The following is a 22,958-nucleotide window of genomic DNA, read 5'->3' on the forward strand; positions in this document are numbered from 1 at the left end:
CCCTGTAGACTTGCGTATGTCTAAGTGGTTTGGCAGGTCACTAATCATTTTTTCATGGATTATGAGGGCTTCATTCTTCTCCCTGTCCCTATCTGCCAGCTCAGGAGTATAAGTAGCAAGAGAACAACTGGTCATCACACAGATAAGATATGGGGTATCTTTTTTTTTGCTACTGTTTAAAATAAAAGCATCTATTGACCTCACCCAAGGATTCTGGATTTTTGAAGATGTACTGATTGTTTTCAGTGACCATTTCAAAGGTATCTTTCCCTTAGCAACAATAAAATATAACTATCACCAAAAGAGTCCAAAAATCTAACTTGTGTAGATTTTGTGAAGCTCTGGTGAAACTTTCACAGCATTTTTGATTGCTGAATTGTCTATGTAAGATGTGGCTAGCAAATTACTTCACTTTCTCCTCACAGTCAGATGGTATAATCAGAACCGACATGACATATTTTTCTTTCTTTTAATGTTTTATCATATTGCTCTGTTCTCTCATCTAGAAACTAGTACTTGTCCTTCAATGTAAATGTCTCTATCTACTCATTAGTCTGTCAGAATGTCTATAAATATTAGATTGTTTTGAGGAGACAGTGCCTAATTTGTCAAATGAAAATATTTTTCTCCTACTTTCTAGAACATGAAATGTGACGAATGCAATTGTGTTCTCGGATGCATTAAAACCCAGAAGTTATAGCTATTTAGCTGATGGTGCCTTGAAAGAATGTCGTACAAATTACCCCGCTGAAGAGAATTGAAATCACAGTGAAAATTCTGTTAAAATCCTGTTAGTATTTTAAGAAATGTATGGACAGAAAAAGAAAAAAAAAAAAAAAAAGACTTTATGAGACAGTTCAGGCGTATCTCTTTAATGACTTTTTTTTCCATCACCAGTGCATATGGGCATAGCTGATGCATGAAAGTACCCTGAATGATATTTCAGTCCTTACATTTCATTGAAGATCTATTTTCTTTCTTTCCCTCATTGAAAACTCTAAGACTATCTGGTTACAAAATATCTCAAAATATCCTCTGGCATCCAAATGAAAGGTAGTAAAATGATTTTGTTTCCTTTGCCTCTTTTCCAAAGTGCAACCACTCTGAAATCCATCAAGCAGTGTAATAGTGATGTGTTGCACATACCCTGAAATAGAAGAGGTGTAAAATGATGTTGGCAACAAGAGTTAGTATTAAGAGCGCCTGTCCTTTGTCAGATAGTTTCAAAAGAGGAGAGAGGCATTGCAAAGAATGATATTCACACCCACAACCAAATGTCCATTTGTGCTCACACATGCGTTTTTCAAAATACCCCAGTTTGGACTGACAGCCTGCGAAGGATCAACATCAAAAATTTCCTTTGAGTCATTTCTTAGCCTCCAGAAGTGGCTGGAAAAGGTGTTTGTGATCAAAGTGAAATGCAAAACCAAGATTCCATAAATAGAAGGAAGTTATTTTTATTGGAAGAAGGAGAATATCCTTCTCTAACACTACACTGAATTCCTCCTGAAGAAGAGGACTCTGCAGTCCCTGAAAAGTTGCTTGAAGGAGCTTGATGTCTGGATACACTGGAGGTCCTGGGAGTGTCTTTTCTAACTCCTTCGGACTATAGCCAACATAAACTTAACTAGTTCTCTTCCGCAGAAGAGTTGAAGAATAGTCATAGCACCCTGTATTCTGCTGGTATTTGAAAATTCCCATTCCTAAACAGAGAATTCAGCTGTCTCCTCACAGGTAGCTGGTACTATATAACTTTGGGCAGGGTGCTAGAGGGTGTTGGAGAGGCAGCTGGAAGGCTTGTGGTATTCCTATGGATGTCTAAGATTATACTAGACACCTGAATACTACCAATAATGTCTGGAACTTTTTAACTTTTTATGTCTTGGTTAGGATCTTTTATCCCTGAGATTTTCAGGGCTTAAATGAAAAATATACATACTAATAACATGATACATGCTTTTTTGGTGGTGGTTTTTCTTTTTTTTTTTTTTTTTTTTTTTTTTTTCTCAATGCAAAGTTCAATTTTTCCTGGAGTATCAAGTTTTGCAGTAGTGTATTTCTTATTATTCTACACTGCTTTCTTATTATGAGCCCCCCAAATGGGGGAATTAAGAGTTCTGAAATTCACTTTATTGTTTTCTTCCATGAAAATGCAGTACATTATGATAGCTTTATTATTGAAGAATTAGGGTTTTATAAAGCTCTTTTAGAGTAGAGATTTGGCTCAGTCACTAAAGGGATTATTAAATACCTGCATACTTCAATTGTGAAGACTGGCCTTGGGAGGATGGAGATATATGCTTTCTTCCCTGCCAGAGGCTGTGCCAATGCTTCTAGGCATGTGAGGTTGCATCTCTGGAGGAAAAAATTTGAATTGCTAGCTATCATTCTTCAGAGTAATTTCTAATTCTGTATTGTCGAAATTGCTCTTGCCCCTCTTTACATGTGCAAGGCCAGATGTGATAGGCAAAATAGGACAATTCCACATATGGCCAACAGATAAATTACCATTTTCAAGTGCAAATATTATGTGCATTAACAGAGTGGATAGTTGGGGACCTGCTTGGTATTTGGTCTGTAAGAGGCAGCTGGTGGCAAGCTATTAACAAAGGAGAGTAACAGATTGTTTTTTGTTGGGACAACAGGCTAGATGGTTTTGCTGCTGCCTTGTTTACTCTCAGAAGGGAAGTGATTGATATCAGATGCCAGAAATGGTCTTATTGTGAGTTTTATTTGCATCTATTTTCTCTTTAAATAAAAGGGAACAAAACTGTGGCTGTAGTAACAGTTGCAAATTGAAAAATATTGGAAATGGTAAAGGGACCTGACTGCTATTCCTACCATACTGTTCTTGTTGCAGTTCTGTGCAATATGTGATTTCATTTCAATTGTTTTTTGTTTTTTTTTTTTTTAAGATAATAAACATTCAATCTGTTCATTTCCACAACCTAAGAGGAGGCACACCTTTTAACAGAAAGAGAGCAGTAAAATCTGTGAATGAGAGTTAAATCATTCAGTTGAGTAAACTGATGGGAAACACTTAGTGGGCTGAGGAGATAAGTTGTTTGTTTTTTTTTTTTTTTGACAAATTCAAGGATTATTAAAAAAAAAGAGAGAGAGAAGGAATACCTAAATAAATATCACAGAAGAATTACAAATTTAACAAAAATAGTAATACAATAGGACAGGAATTTGATTCTGTAAAGATAAAATGTTGGGCTAGTAGGAGACTGAATTGTTCTGTGGTACTGGGAGGAATCCAGATAGTGAGATGTGGCTGTAGCTTCTATAGACATATCCAAAACAGCTTTCTGCCAACAACTTTGGGTAGCAGTGACAGAGCACTTGTGGAACTGTGAGTGTCATTATGCATCTGGGCTTCTCATTGGACTTTAAGGAAATGATTAGTTTAGTTTAAGCAAGACTGATTATGTCTCCAGGAGTTGCAGTTACAATTCTGAAGGCCAGTGACTGGTGTCAAGTTATCTCCTCAGACTGGCAGGGATAGCATTCTGCCACAGTCTCCATTTTCATTGCTTTTTGTAGCAGTGTAATGTTTTAACTGTAACACTGCTGAATTCCATTTATACCAGTCTGAAATTATTTTGAGGAGAAACACTGCATAAAAATTGAAAGGCAAAGCATTTTGATTTATAATATTGTATGTTATTTCATGTCTTGAAATTGCTTCTTTCCATAAAGAAAATATGGTCACTTTGAAGTCTTCTCTTACAAAGCATTGATGAAATTTTGGACCCTCAGCAACACTGTGATTTAAACATGCTGAATTGTAATGATGCACTCATTAATGGAAATAACCCGAACTGGTTTAAAAATATAAAAAAAAAAAAAAAAAAAAAAAAAAAAAAAAAACTAATGGGGAGCACTAACACTGTCAGTATTTCATTTCCAACATGAGACCATTTTGCTCTCCCTTAAGTTGCTTCAGTATTTTAGTAGTTGCCTGGTACTCTCACTTCTGTGGAAAAAATACCAAAACACAGTGTTAAAAATAAACCCAGGGCACAGGATGGGAAGTGCAGGGCAGTCCCTGTGGCCGAGGGGCAGCCTTTCTCTCTGGCAAGCCAAATGGCCTGGCGGAGCCAGCCCAAAAAAAGGGGTCCTCAGCCCCCCAACCCTCCTCCATCTTCCAGACCGCTCCCGACACAGCCGCCTTTGGCCATGTGTGGGCCACTCCATCACAGAGGCTTGCTGAGGTCACAGTGGCCACCACTGCCCATGGGCCCTATAACACAGGCCCCCTGCAGCCAGCCCACCACTCGCTGAGCATCTCGGCCCTCTGACTGCCAGCTGGTGCAGCAGGAAGGAGACCAGAAGAGTGAGGCAAGTGACAGGCCTCTTGGTGTGAGGACAGCGATGCTGTCTGGTGAAGCACCAAGGGGAGGGGGAGAATGGGCTAAAGTTGCACCAGGGGAGGTTTAGGTTGGATATTGGGGAGAAGTTAGTTCTTTACCAAAAGGGTTGTTGGGCATTGGAATGGGCTGCCCAGGGAAGTGGTAGAGTCACCATCCCTGGAGGTCTTGGAAAGACATTTAGATGTAGAGTTCAGTGATATGGTTTAGTGGAGGACTGGTTAGTGTTAGGTCAGAGGTTGGACTCGGTGATCTTGGAGGTCTCTTCCAACCTAGGTGATTCTGTGAGTCTGTGACTATATATGTTAATATACATGTATATATATTAAACAAACAAACAAAATTCACCTCTGGAAAACAAGCTCTCTTTCAATTTGAATGCAAATGTGAATGAACGATGCATGTGGAATGGTGGGAGTATAGGCTTAGGTGGCTGGGGATGCTTCAAGGTAGGAACCGTTCCTGAAGCAGGGCAAGGAAAACTGCAATGAGAAAGAGAGTTATGGTATTCACCCCAGTTGTACAGTCAAACATACCCTTTGCAGATACTGTGAGGCAATTAGAAATAATATTTTTTGTAGTACTAACAAAAAACTTCTTTAGAATATAAATCATCATGTTATTCCTGAAGATTTCCAGACAAGATCCGTCTTTCTTCATTGCAAAAACTCCTACTTACAGACTATTCAAACAGTCCTCTCATGGAGAATCAGAATCATTGTTTGATAGTTAAGAAGTTAACTTCAGATAAATCTGTGTATTTTAACAGGTTCTTGGAATGAATATCACAGACATTTCATTTAAGATTTGCAGCTTTGCTATAGCTTTGAAGGCTGGGTCATTAGTGATGTCATTGTCATGAGTGTGTTCGCTTTGATACTGTTTACAGCTCATAGTGATAAAACATAAAGAGACCGATTTCCTGAGGCATCCTTTCACCCTCAGAACATGATCAGACTAGGCTGCTCCTTGTTCTCAGCTAGAGCTTAGGGTCTTAGTTTTAACACATAATGTTTCAAATAATCTACTGGAGAGACTCTGGCCCATGCATCTGAGCCATTTTACCTGAAGATATGTATTTTAAATGAGAAGAAGTGGATGGTAAGGTTTTCCCTGCAAGCTTGTTTATTTATTTATTTATTTATTTATTTATTTATTTATTTATTTTATTTGGATACTTGATATTTCTGGGATGGGAGTTCTCTGGAATGTTTATTTATTTATTTGTTTGTTTGTTTATTTTTAATTTTTAATGAATACATTTAAATAAGCTATGCAGGCTTTTGTAATTTTGTTGTTACTGCTCTAACAGTACAGATTGCTCATGATATGTGAGTGCCTACAGCTAGTTGGAAGGATGGCTCCTAATGTTGACTATAAATCTAAATTAATAGAGATCCATGATTTATGTGTACATGATGTCTTAGTAAGCACTCAAGAGGCAGGTTGTTTATAAGATAAATATAATTCTACTAACTTTCATAAATATCCTGCTCGCTCATTTGGGAATTCACACAGAACATGTGCATATGTAACAGCATAGCAGTAATGCATGTAGTGAAGTGGCTTTAGGAGACATAACTCTGTTTGCTGTCTATAACATATTTTATTGATAATTATTCTTGTCTCTGTGCCAAAACAGTTAGAAAATTGCTAGGAGTTAGGTCAAGATGGCAGATCTTAATAAGTATAACTGTGATCTCTCTAGAGAGAAAATATTTGTTTCTTTTTTCTTTGTAGTTTTCCTTTCCCCCTGTAGCAGTGAAAACAAATATTTTTTTCTGTATGCAGGCTCTACTGATAGTAGAGCTTTTACCAACATAGAGACAAAGAATAAGCTTTTATTTAAGGTCCTGTATTTGATATATTTGGGCTCAATTCTAGCTCTGTCATGGATTTTCCATTTGGCCTTTGTCAAGTCCCTTAATTTCCCTTTTGAAATTCCTCATCTGTGAAATTGATTAATAATATTAATACCTTTACCCACTTTATCTAGAAAATAAACTGTTTGGGACATTGGCTGGCTCTCTGTGTGAATATATAGAGTCTAGAAAAGTGGGAGTTGGACCTGGGTGGGGAAGAACACTTTATTAAAGGTGACGTGATAAGAAGGACCTAGTCCAAAATCCTGCTGTGCCTTAGACTTCTGTCAGTAAACAAGGGCAGCAAGGTCTTCTGATCTTGAACACATGCTAGAAAGCCTGATGAGCTAGTTAATGGTGCCCCATTATCTAAAGTGTTTATTGGATTCATTAGGCACAGAAAGCTGTGGATGAAGAACAGGGGTATGGTTTAATCTCATTCCTTAATTAAATGTTCGGTTCCTCCCTGTGATTCTACATACACAGTTTCAACATTATGAAGCAACATTTCTTTGTGGCAAAATATATATCTAGGCTGTTAGTATATCCTCTGTAGTCCTGGAGATTGCTTCCTAGGAGTGTCTTCCTAAATATTCTGCTTTAAATGTAATTGCCTGGCTTTCTCCTCTGAGTAAGCGCATGCTGACTGGGACTGGCTAGACAAGCCCACTGTGCAGAATTGATTTTCATGTTTCATAGGGTACTGATGATTTCAATGCTTTTACTGTGAGGCTTTTGCCTTCTGATAGGCTTTCAGACCAAAATCCCAAGCAGCAGCAGTAAGGTGATCTGCATGAGAGCACTACCTGTCAGCTTGAAAAGAAAAACAACTTGGAGCTCTCATGATTGCTCAGAAAAAATAATGAGTTTCAAGAAGCAAGTGTGAAAAGTGAAGCTCTCAAAAAAGAGAGCAACTAAATGTTTTAAATAATAATTTTAGCCATTTTTGTGACTTTTGTGTATTTATGGGCCGATAGCAGCACCTGTCTTTATGCAGCATGCCTAATTTGTGGATTTAAAACAACTAACCTATTGTGGGATTGATATCCAGCAGCGGGAATGCTGTTTGAATACAAGGCTTCTGAAGACAGATGGGTTGAATTATTTGTTGAAGAAATACTGCTGACTTCAACCCAGCTGAAATTGCCTATTTATTCCTACAGAGTATTTCAAAGAGGGCTGTGCTTTGTAGCCTGACTAAATGAGAAAGGTGGGATAGTCTGTGAGCTGCTGGGAGGTTTCAGTTCAACTGTCCTTTGTTCTCCCCTTTTAGCTCAATCTATAACATTGTTATCCTATTGTTTACTACTTTTTGGCATTCTTCTGTTCTACTGTGGGTGGGTGGGATGATGATGACCACCACATCCTGCAAATCAAGTGTACACGTGCTGTCAGACTTAGGATTTTACAGAAATTATTTGTTCAGGTTTCCCATGATCTGTTATTAAAGTGAGGTTACTGAGAAATAACCATTCTTATGGCAACAGAAAACAAAAGCATCTAGAAGAATTTTCTTGTCTGGAATAGTGACAAAAAGGTGGGGTGAACTTATCAGAGTGCTGTGAAGTGATGTCACCAGTATTTTCCTTAACATGCAGTGAAAATGAATGTTTTAATTTTCTTCAACATACATCATAAGACTTAACTTTTCATAGCTTTCATGCTTGTCATGTCTCAGTAAGTAAGTGTCCAAGGCAGTAAAGTGTGATAACTATCTCAGTACATGTCTTTCCATCCATCCTTATTTAAGATCTAGAATTATTTCTCGTAACGTTTTCTCTCTCTTTTATTTATTTATTTTCCCTGCAGGTACATTTATCTCTGTACTCTTTCATGTGTTAGTTGCCTAGGAAGGTCATATTTTGGGGCTCCTTAATGCAAGCTGTCACCCCTCCCACATATTACAAACATTTAATTAAACACAAGGTAATATTATTTTTAATATCACGTATTTCACAGGGGAAAACCACAGCCTGTTGTGTTGTGGATAAAGACTATGCTTAGTTTCATTAACTTCTCAGAGGTCTGAATGCCGTTCTCCAGAACTGGGAAAAAATCTAATATATATTGTATTAGGAAACCAAGTACTTACCTGAATAATTTACACAGACAACAGATAGTGTGTGTGTTGGATACCAGGAATGACAACAAAACCCCATACGACTTTTTTCTCCTGTATCCTAGGATATCTCTTTATCAAATTTTCGAGCCCTTGGCAGGAGTCACGGAGACTGCATGCGTTCTTTGGCTCATGTCTCCTCTTTTGAAAACTTCTAAAGGCTTAAATGACAACAGTTTGTCATCCCTGGTGGAAACAAATTGATCCTCAATAATGAGTGAAGAATGGTTTTAGAAATACTGTTTTAAATTTTCAAAGATAAATCTCTGCTTCTGAACATTGCTTTGAGCATGAGAAATATTGAAGCTGTATCTCATTATTAGAATTTGTTTTTGCTCTTTCCTTTGTTTGTTTTATGGTTTTATGGCTTAGAATTAATTAACATGGCTTTCTTCTGTTTTCTTCTGGAAAAACTCTTCTGTTTTTCCACATCTCCTCAGATGTTTTTTATTATATATTAAAAAAAAAAAGGATTTGGAGCTGGGTTTTTGCACAGGTTAAGCCCTGTGCAAAAGTATGGCAAGACCAGATCTATGCCCCAACCTGCTGCACTTCTGAATAAGAGATATATCTCAGTTTGTACAGTATCTTTCACTTCTAGACCATATCCGAAGAGCTCAGTGACACTTGCTATGCTTGCTGTCCCACAACCATTCCCACAACCTTCCTTGTTTTCCATGGCTGCTATGATGGATGTCCCTCTCCTTTTCCCAATCCATACAACAACACTGAAGATGGTTATAAAAGACTTTTCTAACCCCAGGAATTGTCTGGCCTGCAGCAGTGTGGGCCTCTAGCTCCCTGACACCTATTGTAAAGTCTATTAAATTCCACCAAGGGCAGAAATAAAGCAACAGTTGTGTGTGGCTGGAGGAGTCACATTAATTAGGTAGGAGAAAAGTGGATTGAGTAACGGGTTGGATCAGGTACCAGCTCTCTAATTCACAGATGGACTCTTCTGTGTAATCCACACCTGCAGGGCAGCAGTGGTGAAACAGGAGAGTTTAGGCAAGAGGTCCCCGAGCCTGAAAGGCTGTGGGATGTTGGTGGATTTTTATTTTATTTTTGTGTTTGAGGAACAGTTTGCCATGTTGTGTTCGAATGTTTTGAGTATTGAAATGTTTTAGAACATTAGGTCCTGCCTGGCCCTTTGGGTTCCTGTGCATCAAAAACTGATGCACAGAAGTGACACCTGTATTTGTCCTCTGAGTACACAGCTGCTCCTCATGGTGTGCTGCACTGGTGTGGGGAGAAAGAGGATATGTACTTACTTGTTTAAGTGCTTAGCAGTATAAAGATTATATTAACAATATGGATATTACTCTACCAGACTAAGATATGGAAGATGTAGACGTGTTAGGAAGAGAGAACACTTTTCAGACTCACTAGTGATAGATGGTAAACATCGATCAAATGTTAGAAATTAATGCCTGATCAGAAGTGTGATGACTAGAAGCACAGCCTCAGAAGCAGATGTGCACTTCCCCACGACAGTGTCAGTCATGGCCACTCAATCTTTGCCTTTAACTTACTAAAGAGAAAGGACAAATCTCGCATCCCTGGAATAGATACAGAGTTCCCAAGGGCACATGTGTAGGTGTAGAAATGCTTTCACTGTGTTGGTGCCATCCCGTCTAAACCCATGCCCTCAGATCATTCTTCACACCTAATGAGGAGTTTATTAACTCTCTGCATGAGGCATGGTAGAACTTTTCCCATTATTCCTTGTTAAATATGAATTATCAGAGTGGCTGTGAATGGGGCGTTTCAATAGATGGTTAGAGTTTCAGAAGAAACCTGGATTGCCAAAGTGGTGAATGATCACAGGAAAGGAACATGAGGTTTTTAAAAAAATTAAAAAGATCTTCAAGGAAATTAAACAGTAGGGGAAAAGAAGGCTGCAAAAGAGAAGCTGTTTCTTCTTTGTCAGATTTTTTTTTTTTCAACCAGATTTTCATCATACTTTGAAATAGCCTAGAAGCAGTACGTGGTCAAGTCTTGTGTCAGATTCTGTCAAACTAATGACGCATTAGAGAGTCAGAGTTTCACACTACGCTGTCTGTAAAGTGCAATCTTGCATCTACGCTGCAGTTGTGCACTTTTTTTGTCCCCCAAAAGACAGAAAAAAAAAAGTCTTTCATCTGATTTCTCTTATTTTCTTCCTTCCTTGGGTAATACTTCTTGATAGGTAGTGACACAGTTTTGTGCTTTGGATGTTTAGCATCTTTATTGAGAAAATCTGTCTCGTGGCACATTTTGTCACTGGGATAGCCTAAGGACTCTCTTCAAAAAGAGGTGAGTGTCTGAGTGGATGAGAAAAGTGAATCAGTTCATGTATTAGTCACAAAGGTCTAATTCAGCACTGAAAACCCTTGACGTGTAGGTAGGAAGCATAGGAAGATTCAAGCTTTAGTACAAACAGAGCCAGGTCCAGCAATAACATTCCTATCTGCAGGTGCACAAGAAGACAGTAATATTTTTAAAAGCAGTTAAAGCAATTCCTTGGGTGCTTAGCAGGTATTCAGTGATTCACTGAAAATTAAGAAGAAAAATCCTTAGGAAAATAAAGGTTTTTATCCTCAGTGAGGAAAGATTTAGCTATTTCCAATTATAACACTGAAGGCTTATCAGGCCAGGAAGAATCCCTGAGACAAAAGAGGCAGAAACCACTTGGATTCCGTAGCTAAAGTGATAACCTTGCCTGCCAACTGTAAAACAACCACAGACTCTTGCATGCTTTTTGTTACATGTCAGACTTTTCTGAGAAAGACTGAAGACAGCGTCTTCCCTGCAGAAATTCTGACATTAAGCTGAAGCACAAAATGGCAGCTTCTGATCCAGAGCATCCTGCCAGCTCAGAAAACATTCTGCCCAGAAAAGATGATCTAGCAGGTTCATCATCGGCGTGTGTAGATGCCACGCTGACCTTACCATTGCACAGTGCTGACATTCTGCGTATGCTCTGTTATGCAAGTGTTTTTACAACTTCAGAGAAGTTGTAAAAGACAGAACTGTGAGAGAACTCTAATTAGAACATTCAAATTTATTTAAATTCTTGGCATTCTGTGTTTTTATCAGTTTAAAAGGTTACATCATTCTTGCAGATAAGCTTGTCACTGAAGACTTCTGAAGTCTCCAAGAAAGAATGACTTATTTCCTGTTTTCTCTGTAATATTGCCTGTAATAATCCGTTAGATATTAAATCCATTCATAATAATATTCATTCAGCACTTTTAGATCTTTCACAGTAAAATTTTGAGAGCAGCTTTGCCTGCAAATGCAATTGATTCCTCAAAAACGCAATGAAAGCAATACAAGGGGCAATTTATCACCTTGAATATCTACCAGAATCCTGTAGGTTTTACTGTCATCTCCAATATACTTTCATGGCTTTCAGCTTTGCCAGAAATGCTTTGGTTTAGCCACAGGTTCATACTCTTTCTATACTGCTGTTCAGCTTCGTCTAACCAGAACACAGTTGATTTGTGAAATAAAATAAAAAAAGAAAAAAAAAAAGAAAGCTTTTATATTTTAAGAAAAAGTATACAGTAGGATATTTCTCACCAGTATTAAGAACTTTATCTAGAATAAGTTGAGTTTCTAGGACCTCAGATTCTGGTGTCTGAGCTGTGAGGGAAGAAATGTTAGGGATTTCCTTGCCAGAAGAAACAGAAGTTTGGGTAAGGACAGCTTTTGGGGTGCCTCAAACTGAATGACATCACATTCTGTGTCCAGGATGCTCTCTGTATTAATACTTTTTTAAAATCTTCTTCCTTTGCTACTTTCAAACCTATTAAGAGCTTTTCAGTTTGCTATCAAACATGGTTTAAAAAGTAAAATAAAACGTCACTCTCAGCAACAGGTATATGCCTCTTTGAGGGGTAGATATAATTTTTAACCATCTTAGGTTAACTTTTACTGTTGTCTTATCCCAGTGGTTTCAAGCAAATGTTTTTTAAAGAACAAAGGAATGTTGTTCCTTTTATACGTATTGAGGTCTTCAGAAATGATGGGTTTACCTTCATCACTTCCTGCCCTATTATGCTCTTTGCAATTGTTCCAGTGCTAGAAGTTAGGTTTTAAAAATAACAGAACTTACTTTCTGATGTGAAGAAGTAGTTTGGAAAAGTGGGAGTTGAGTAAATAATGAGTGTTCTGAGAGGAGAAAAGAAAGAATTGGCTATAAGGAGAATCAAGAAGATTAAAAGATATTTGGTTTCAGACATTGCACTCTGAGGATCAGGAAGGTTCTGATTTTATAAAAGTGTCTAATGGGAGCTTGCTGTTCAACAACAAAATTCAGGAGTACGTTAGTAATCTGCTATTGGGGATGTTAGCTAGAAGTTACTTACCTTGTTCTGTTATGGCTCAGTTCATCTCACCTAACTAATCTCTTCTTCCTCCTGTTGCCTTAACTCAAAGAGCAACTCTTCAGGGAAAGCCATGGGGCACATTTGTAGAGGGAAGAGTTTGTACAGTTATGACATCAGTGCAAATGAAATGGCATTGCAGAATACAGCCCTTCTTTTATTCTTATCATTTCTAATATAGAGTTGTTTAAACCTAAATACAACTAATGGCTGTTACAAACATCAAGTTATGATCTGTTTAATGACATAAATGTATGTGCTAGGATCTTCCAGTCAGCCTAGCAGTCTGGCTTATGGCCTTTTACATAGGAAACCCTAGGTCAGGTTTAACTTGTAATTTCTCTTCTTCAAAAATTTCCAAACACCTATTTCCTATCAAATGCCTAAAGCCATGCTAAGGTCTAAGTTTTACCTTGACTTTATTAAATGTGTGCTTATCTTAATGTAAACTATTTCTAGTGTTATTTTATACTATGAATAAAATATACTATTTAGTTTTATATTTTATTATATGTAATATACTAAGGGCTGATGTGAGTTATGGTCAGCTTCAGTGTTTCTCTTAGATTAGCCTGACTAAAGACAGGCAAGGTTTATTCTGTCTTTATTGACTAAATAAAGTTTTATGCCATCGCACCTCTTGATGTGTCCCTGTGTGCTCCATCCTCTCTCACTGCATTCAGCAGTGCATTCACAGCACAGCAGGGCAGGGAAGAGTCTGTAGTAGCAATAAGGTGTTGGCAGAAGATTCATGCAACAATTTAGGGCATCCCATTCTCAAAGACCAGGGCTGAGCGTATTGATTGGTAGTGGTTGTGCTTGGCATCATAGGTAGAGGATGCAAAAAGCAACAAGAGAACCAAAGAAACTATCAAGGGCTTCATCCTGTCAGGGCACAATGATAACTACAGCAATTTTTTGATTGTTTGTTATTGCTTGCAAGTCATTGGCTTAGATCTTTGTGACTTGGATGGCATTGCAGCTTTGATAAAAGTTTTCTTATATGGTCTCTTTTTAGACTGCTGGATCATAGTCCTACCATTTTAAACTCTTGTGTTCATAACTTTTTCCTCAGCCTGAGTAGATTGCATTTTTACAAGGCCTTTTTTTTTGTGTGTATTTTAGAGCAGCATTCCTTTTGTTTCATTGTTCCCAGCTTCCTTGCACTCTTGACTGTTCTTTGGAGCTGGGTCAGGGTCCTGGTCCCTGCAGCAAAGATACCAGTCAAACTTAATTCCCTTGCTTTCCTTGTCTGCCCCAGAGCTAAAAAAGTAGGCTTATACCTCTGCCTTCCCTAAGTATATTTTCAGTTCTCTCTTTGTTATTAAATTCTCATCCAGTTATCACTTACCTTGATGTTCCCATTGAGAGGATGATTTGTCATCAGGTAACCTTTCTGTCTGACTAAGAGGTGGTCGCTAGTGTTCTATGTTCTAACTAGCTTTGTGCTAAGCAGAAATATTTTTCAAAGTCTCTTCTGTGGAGTTCAAGTTCTACAGGAGAGCAAAATACAGTGGAAAATATAGCCAGACCTACATTCAAACTGAAGAGTGCAATTTTATGTGAATACCCTGAAAGGCTATGCTGGAACAAATCCATAAGCCCAAGCAGACCTCCAAGTGTGTCACAAATTTTCTTTGGAAAATGACATCATAATTGTGCTCTGAACTTAACTTTCTTTTGTCTTTTCACAATAATTTATAAGTCATGAATAGGAAGAAAGGAATCAATAATCAAAAAAGAAAAAAAGGAAAAATAATTGTGTGATAATATGTACTCACACCTTGCTTTCTAATTTCTCTTTAAGCTTGTTGCTGATACTTTTTATTCTAGATGTTTGAATTATTCCTTCTAGATTTCCTCTAATAGCGGGTTAGTTGCAGCGTATACTATGTGGCCTTATTTTAGACTTTGAGCTGTACTTTCAGCAAAACACAAAGCTCAAAGTGAGGAGAAATGGCCTTAAATAATGCAATGTCATTAGAGGTCTCTAGCCTGCGTTCATTACTGCTGATATTTTTCAGGTTTCTCACATTGTGCTGTAGTGGTAAATGCTTCCTTTGTGCATCTGACCTTTAAAACATTCATTAAATTTAATGAGTTTAAAGTGTAAATGAAAAAAAAATCTTGTGAAGCACAATCATCAGGACTCTAATAGGAAAAAAGGAATAGATTCACAAATATTAACAGCTCTATACAGAACTGCTTTGCACTGTTTCTACCTGCTGTGATATTCTGTTGATACAGTATGCTCAGACTCATAAAATCATAAGGAAAAATAACAGCAGACACTTGAATACTGCTCTACCTGTGTGGTATGACAGAAACTGCTATTTTTCAGTCTAGCAAGGCATTACTTTCATCCACTAGCATCCATAGAGTCTATTACAAGAAGAAAAAAAAATATGATCAGAAGATGGAACAAATGAAATATCAGGTTTACTTTTTATTTTACAAAACCAGTTTATCCTCTACTGTCTTAGTTGTGATTACCAGCAGTTCTTCCAAAATATGCCAGTGTGATAAACTATGAAAACATTACTGTCTTCTCCTCTCTAGAAAATTCGTATTGTTGCATCAGGGTGCCATGACACACCAGAAATTTTGGGAGTGGAACAGGTTTCCTGTGCTGTTACAGTGAGAAATTGCTTCTACAGTTTAACTGTGGAGGAAATCTCCTCTTCCTTGTGCCCATGGGGTCTTTGCAAACTTTGAAATAGTGGCAAATATTATTTTACTCCACACAACTGGATTACTCATTCTGTGTTTAAGGAATACTTTATCCACTTTATTTTGTCTTGACCATTTAGACTAAACTCCTTTGGGACAGGGACTGGTTTGCAGAAAGAAGGATGATGCTCAGCTAATTACAGATTTCCCTACAAGGGAGTCACTACTCCTTATTTCCTTGAGAATCTTGAGAACAACAAATAGGGATTTAAAACTGGACCATGCATGGTAATGAGATATTGTTTGCTTATTAGGAAGAGAGGACCAGTCGTATTCTTTAAATATTTATTTTTTCATAGCCTTTCAGATCACAAAAAGAGAAGAATCTTTTTGAGAAAGATAAATTAGGTTTATGTAGGTATTTAGACAACTAAATATGAAAATGTTAGCACCCTTTTTAAGGCTTTCATAAGAATGTGAAACAAGACAGTAAGAGAGAAGATCTCTCAGAGTAATGTTTTGAGTGACTTATTTAGTAATAAAGAAATCTGAAACAACAGAGAACCTGTGCTATGTCCATACAACTTACCAAGTTTGATTGGAGGTTATAGATAATTATTGGCTTCTCCTAAACTTTTGCAAATGGCACCTTAGCCATTTAAAACCCCTTGAGAACTCTAAGGCTGCTGAATGGTATTTCCTTTTGCAAGATTGTTACATTTAAGTTTAGAGCCATTTTTTCATTTGACACCTTGCAAATCCACCACCTAGATAAATCAGCATAGCTGGTGTATCAGCTCTTGGGGCTTTCCAGGCACAACGGTATTTGTTTTCTCTTCCACATCCCACCAGGTCTGAATCTGACAGTGTAGCATGAGCCAATCCTTTCATATTTGTTCTCTCTTATATCCTAAATCTATGATTTTTTTTTTTCCCTGTTTTTGATCTTGTACTTGGGAAAAAGTTGCTCTGACTTAATCTTACAGGAGATTTATGAAAAGGGTTCCTATATGTATTCAGCAAGGGTTTTGTGAACTGGCTCAATAAAGCTCAAATAGCTTTAGAGTAGATATTGTCTATTCCATAATACTGCTCTGAAAATAAACTATGGCATTATACTGGAATTAGCTAGCTTGCCAGATGACTTCAGTCTTGTTTTGAATACATCGATTGACATGTCATTTTGCCCTTAAAATAATAATGGAATTCTAGAAAGAGTCTTTAACTTTAAACACCAAAGAATTGCTCAATTCACCTCATTAGTCTTCAACCTTTCAAATACAATTGCAGAATACATTAAAGATTATTTTGGCACTAGGTCATCATCTAGTTGAAACTATTATTTTCATGGTTGTTCAGTATTTTAATTATTTACTATTTCCTTTGCTTATGTTATTAGCAAATCTGGAACTGAGGAAAATACTATTGACATGGTAAATCAACAAGAGCGGCCAGATTTTTATATCAACTTATACCTTTTTCAGTTGCCTTCAGTCTGAGAATGGGTAGCATAAAAAAAAAAAAATAATCAAAAAGCTTTTTCATGAGGCTTTAGTGACTGAAGCAGCAGACAGGAGGCATTATGATGCCCTGATTTTAGTGAGGAGGTACTCTCTTTACTTTCCAAGACCTAGTGAGTTCTGTCAGCCCTGGTTTGCCCTTTCCGTTTTCCTAGGAGTGGTGTTAAAATATGATGTTCCCTCACTTTGAGCTGCCCCCATACTACTGTGTCCTCACATGAAGTGCTGCAACTCATTCTCCATCTTTTGATCCAGTCAAAAAAGTCTGATCCAGTCAAAAGACTGGATCTCCATCCAGTCTTTTCTGAGGAGTCCCAACAATTTTGTTATCTTCATAAATATCAAATGGGTTTTGGTTCCTGCATAATTGTTTTACCTTACACCTTTCCATCTTTTCTCTTCATCCCCTCAACCCACATGTTTAATGTCAACTTCTTTTCACTTAGCACAAGATATTCTTGATATACTGTATATAACATCATTATTGTCCTTTGCATTAGTGTAAAAAGACGAAAACTTTGGAAGTATGAAACAGCATCGCATGCATTTACCATGCATCTATTCTCTTCTGCACCTACTGCTGTTCTCCTTAGTATGGCTATTTTTTAAGTAACTAATAACTTTAAATCCCTCAGTTATTCTCAGTTCTCTCCCTTCCATCCCTTTAACGAGACAGTTTCCTTTTATAATATAAGCAACTAGAAAAATAGATAGTGGCTGAAATTAATTTTTATTCCTCTGTGTTGGAATAATTTCCTTCGGGATACAGTAGCCAAAATGTGCTCACAGCCTGCACTGGTAGAAAAATTGAATTTTTTGCTGACATTCATGTTGCTTACTAATGGCAATAGAGTTACTCCTGGCTGATGCTTGAGTAGATGGAAGCAGCCTTGCCAGAATACATTTGTTTAAAAATAAAAATCTTTCAGCTCTTTCTTATTTCACATTCTCTTCCTATTTCATTATTTTGTTATGTTTAATTGCCTGACTCACTTATCCGCACAATTCTATTAGTCTGACCAGGGCACTTTGAGTTTTCCTCTTCCCCCCTTCTATTTATTGTTCTTCCACTCTGGCCTCCCATTATTTTAGTCATTAAAATTCTTGTTTCCTTTCTTCAAATCACCTGAACAGGTGATCAATACTTGATCCCAATATGCTCCTGCAATCAAATCAACCTTGGTGGCACTGAGTCCGGTCCCACTTATCCACACAATGAGATTCTGGAACTAGTTTTTGCCCTGCCAGGCAAAAACTGTATTGTCTGATGATCTTCCTTTCAATGAAGCAAGCCAATGGCAGAGTAGCCATGGATGTCAAAGGAGTGGCTTTCATTAATTTTGTGGTGATGATCTTGAGGAAATGCTCCTCAAGAAGTTGCATGGTTCTTCTGCTACCTCTGAATATTGATTCTGTGGCAGAACCATCATAGAGAATGGTGAACCATGTTGCCAGCTCTGTCATCGCCAATACAGTTTACTGGATGGGTGCCAGTCTTAAACGCAGGCTTTATTAGAAAATTTTCACTTTTATCAACCAGGTGTTTTTGTGCCCAAGAGGCAGACCTTTCTCTTGACCTACTATTATATATCCAGGAAACTGTGCCTGTGGTACACTAAATGGTTAGGAAATCCCCACTGTACTTCGGTTATACAATAACCAGCTGGCAGGGACTTGTGCTCAATTTTTCTATACAGTAGTGACATGATTATAACTATGCAGTTCAGGATTTATTTAATCACTGAAGTAATTTCTTTTAACAGAATGGCATATGTTTTATTTGGAAAACCCTGAACAATACGAAATTATATTTTCCTTAGCCAGATGATTGTTAGTGACAGACTGGCAGGAACAGGGCTGTAATTCTGTGGTTTAGCACTGCTCTGATGAAATAAATGTGAGGACGTTGATTTTTGCTAGCTGAAGATTGGTCCCACTACTTCTGCTGTATGGCAGGAGTAGAGGCGAAGTTCTTTGGCTGCCAGGGTTTAAGTTGAGTTGCTTCATAACTGCATCTGCCCCTAGGGTAAGCACTGCTGCAGTGGCTTAGCAGCACTGGTAAACTGGGTCCCCCAGAGCTAATCTGGTGACCCATTGCTGAACTTTCCAGAAGGAACTGTGCCCCCTTGCAAGCAAACCTGGGTTTGGAGAAATGAAGAGACTTGCTCTTATGTGACACCTGGCATACTGGATGCCTCACAGCAGGTCATCCTCTCCTATTCTAACATCTCTCCTATTTCAGGGCCTAGTGTTTAGGTCTCCCCACATCAGGACTCTTGACAGGCTGTCACAAACTCCGGCAGGCTACTCCCTCATTTCTTTAAAATACCTTTATGCTCTAAGCTTTCTGTGTTGAGTAATGTTACTTCAGACATTAAGGAAGCCAGGGTATTTGTTAATACTTGGGGAAAAAGGGTGCTCAGTAAAAGTATGCAGTCAGAAATCTCTCAAAGCAGCAGTGTGGCATAGCCCTGAGGGTTCTGTCCAACTTGTTCCACTTCTGGTTAGATGTCTCCTTGTGCAGGTGCACAGAAAGCACAGTAGGGTCATGGGGGGCAAATGCAAATGAAGTCAGGACTCAGGAGATGTGGGAGACTCGTAGGGAAGCGCAGGCCAGCGGGAAGATGAGTGAGACATGTCTGCAGGAAGGCCCTATTGTAGCTGTTTGGATCAGCGAGCAAGTCTGAATATTCCCTTTCACAAATGCAAGAACAACCATGAATCCACGTGGCCAGGAAGGACCTACACAGGAATTATACCTATCTTTGGTCTCTTGGCTCAGAAGTGGCCACCAGAGGCAGGTAGATGGTAGCCACTATGGTCTTCGTGAAGACAGTGCTTTGTGCCTCACCTTGGCAGTGATCAGAACCCAGACAATCTTTGTCTTTTCAGGAAACATGTTTCACAGTCAAATCCCCTCAGCTAAGGAGATTTCAACACCTGGGCTTTGCAAGCAGCAATGTCTAAAAGAAGTATTGCTGCTAAAGAGCAGTTTGTGAAAAAAGGTGATGTCAAGTGTTGTCACTGGATTTGCATCCACTGAGACATTTGGTAAAGAGACAAGTGTTGACTAGACAGAAAGTGGTGTGTAGGGAGGTCAAGGATGTGATCATGCACAGCACACTCTGCAATACACCCACACTCCTTCCTAAAAAATAGGGGCAAGGGCCTGTTTCACCCTATTTATTTTTTTTTTTTTTTTTTTTTTTTAAAGGCACATATTGTCTGTCCTTATTTCAAGCAATCTGTGTCATTCAGTGAAGCCTATGCTGCAATTTGCACTGCCACTGTCCTAAACCAGGAACAAGAACAGAATGGTGTGGGAGCTGAGGCCAAAATACTGCAAAATCCAGACAGCTTTGTATATTTTCCTTCTCTCTTCCTGAAGTATGCATCAAATTAAATGTACTCAAAAGTTGACAGACTTGTCCTAGATCAAAAGTTATGAAATAGAACTATATGCTTTCAAATGCATGCAACAGCATTGATTTGCAGCTCCTCATATAAAATCATTTTTATTTGACTTTCTGTATTCTGGGTCTGTCCTAGGCAGAAGTACAAATAATCTATTAGGCTTGTTTTCTCCTCTTTGAGTCATGTCTACCATCAAAAAAGGAAGCAAGCAACCACAGCAAAAGCAACAACATATCATTCAGATTCCTCCAAAGTTACTGCCTAATAAATAAACATAGAATTACATTTCAACATGATTTCAGCAGTTTTCTGAACATTCACTATTAACCTCCGTAATTAGGGTATGTTCACTGATCGTGATAGTTTCAGCCTCGTGTAAACTCCCCAGATAAGAGAATCCTGTCCCTGAGAGTTTTCAGGTCATCAACAGAATGAGAAAAAGCTCTGCATGAGAAAAAGCAAAAGCTGCAATGAGAAAGGGGAGAAATTCTCTCTTCCATGGACTTAGTTGATTAATATATAGCAGACACTGCAGGTAAAACAAGTCTTCAAGCAAAATTTGAAAGTGATAAAAAGGAACCTATTTTGTGAATCCAGATAAGAAAGGTTACCAAGAGGTCTGTGGGATGAAGAGAGAGAGATGAAAGAGAACGAAATGAACACAGCATTGATACTGATTTGGGGTTTGTTCTTCTGTCTTACCTCTACTTTATTTTTTTATGAGGATATAAATAATCCACCATGAAACTTAACATAAGTGATTCCTGCAAAACAGTGCCCTAAAGCTTGTTCTAATCCCCTCCCCCCTTAGTCATTAAAAGTGTATGAAAAATGCAAATCACTGAACTCAAACACTTACAGCCTCAGTAACTGAGGTAACGGGTTTTTGTTTGTAAGAATAGCATAGCACTCTGCAGCATAAACCTTCAATTAATCCTCTGGTGCAACCTACAATGATAGACTGGTTGGCATTATCAGGTTCTGTTTTAGCAGTACCGTATACACAATAAGTTAAAAGTGCTTCAGGCAGTTAAAATGACATGTTCAAAATTTTGTGTTGTTTTTTTATTCTTCATTCAATCATGCTAATAGGGGAAAAAGGGGAGGGGGAGAGAAGATGAGAGGAAACCCACACAAGTTTTAATATAGATTTTTGAATGGCAATGTACTTTATTTATGGATTTTACTGTGGCTTTTCCACGGTGTACGCATCTAATCCCTTCAGTCCTGCTGCAGTATGTGGGTGTAGGTAGAGATCTTTACCTAAGGCAAGCAAAAGGGGTGTTGGTAGGAGTTGAGCAGTGCTGGAGCTGCTCTAGATTCAGATTATGCAAAAAGGCTTAGTTCTGTCTGGCCAAGTTTTGATGTTTACCCTGGATTTGGGTTTGGCACATAGAGTGTGTATGTACTGTGGGTCAGGGAGAAGCCAGGCTGAATCTCTGTTTGCTCAGGCAAGATCTGGACATTTATCACCCTTTCTTCTCCTATATCATGGTATAGTGATGATACTACTGTGGGAAATCCATATAAGCCACCAAAGAGGCCGCTTCTGGATACTCAGGATAACCAGGCATGCTATGCTCAGTGTTTGCCTTTGGGATGCAACCATACCTGACACAGGTTTTGCTGATAATCCCCACAGGTGTCTGCAGAACTTAACCATATGCTGGGCAAACATATGTCTTTGGACTATGAAAAGGAGCTTGGACCAAATATATTACTAAAGTAGGCTGCTCAAGCAAATGTCTAATGTTAGGTGGGAAAAAAACTATCGAAAATCTGTCTTTGGAGAAAGAATACGTGTATGGAGAATGATTCACATCATGACTTCCTTAGTGCTTATTCGTAGTGTGCAGCCTGGAACTGAATCCTGCTAACACTGAATGCATGTTTGGCGTAAGAAAATTGCACTCAATGCATCTCAGGCATGATGGGGATGTTTCTTGGTCCTGTTTTTACTACTCACATAACAAACAGAAGCGTGTTTCTTCAGTTTTTGTAAGCCCTATGTTTTCTCAGCCAGGATTTCCTTTCCCACCTTTTTCAACAGCTTTTATCGTTCTGTATTATTTTCTATCTTTAGACTCTTCCTACTCTTATTCACTAGATATACAGGTACATATGCATTTTCTATGTGCTGCAATGGAAAGGACTGCTTTACCCTAACAGGGATGTTTGCATACAAGAGGACAGGTGTCCTTCAAAAAGTTTATTTTATTCTTTAAAAAAACAAACAACAAAAAACCTGAAGGCCCTGAAGAACACGTACTAGGTGTTTTTCTTTCAACCACTTTAGAACAGTGGTACTGAAATGTCCCAGAGGGATGGCTTCAGAGAGACAAGTCTTCAGTGTTAACAATGCAACGATGGCATTTCCTGTGGCACTTTGGGCACGTTATTACTACTCTGTTGTGTTTTGGAATATGACAAGAGAAACAGAGTGCTTACAGCTTTCTAGTATTGTCAGAGGGTAGCAGTTAGGTTTCTGCAATGTGGGCTTCTCAAGCTATTCTGTGAATGATAGTACCTCGGGGAAAGTGCTGGCATTACCTTAGAGAAAATGAACTAACAGAGTTGCAACCATCTTCCTCGAAGCATTATTTGTAACAAACAATGTTCATCCCTTGGAT

General features: G+C 38.3%; 1 protein-coding gene across 1 annotated transcript in view; it reads left to right on the top strand.

The window, feature by feature from the left end:
- Window positions 1–22,958, top strand: part of LRRC3B (leucine rich repeat containing 3B) — a 165,523-nt gene that overhangs the window by 51,792 nt on the left and 90,773 nt on the right. The gene's annotated exons all lie outside the window — the stretch shown is intronic.

The sequence above is a fragment of the Aythya fuligula genome, chromosome 2 (genome assembly GCF_009819795.1).
Source record: "Aythya fuligula isolate bAytFul2 chromosome 2, bAytFul2.pri, whole genome shotgun sequence".
NCBI lineage: Eukaryota > Metazoa > Chordata > Aves > Anseriformes > Anatidae > Aythya > Aythya fuligula.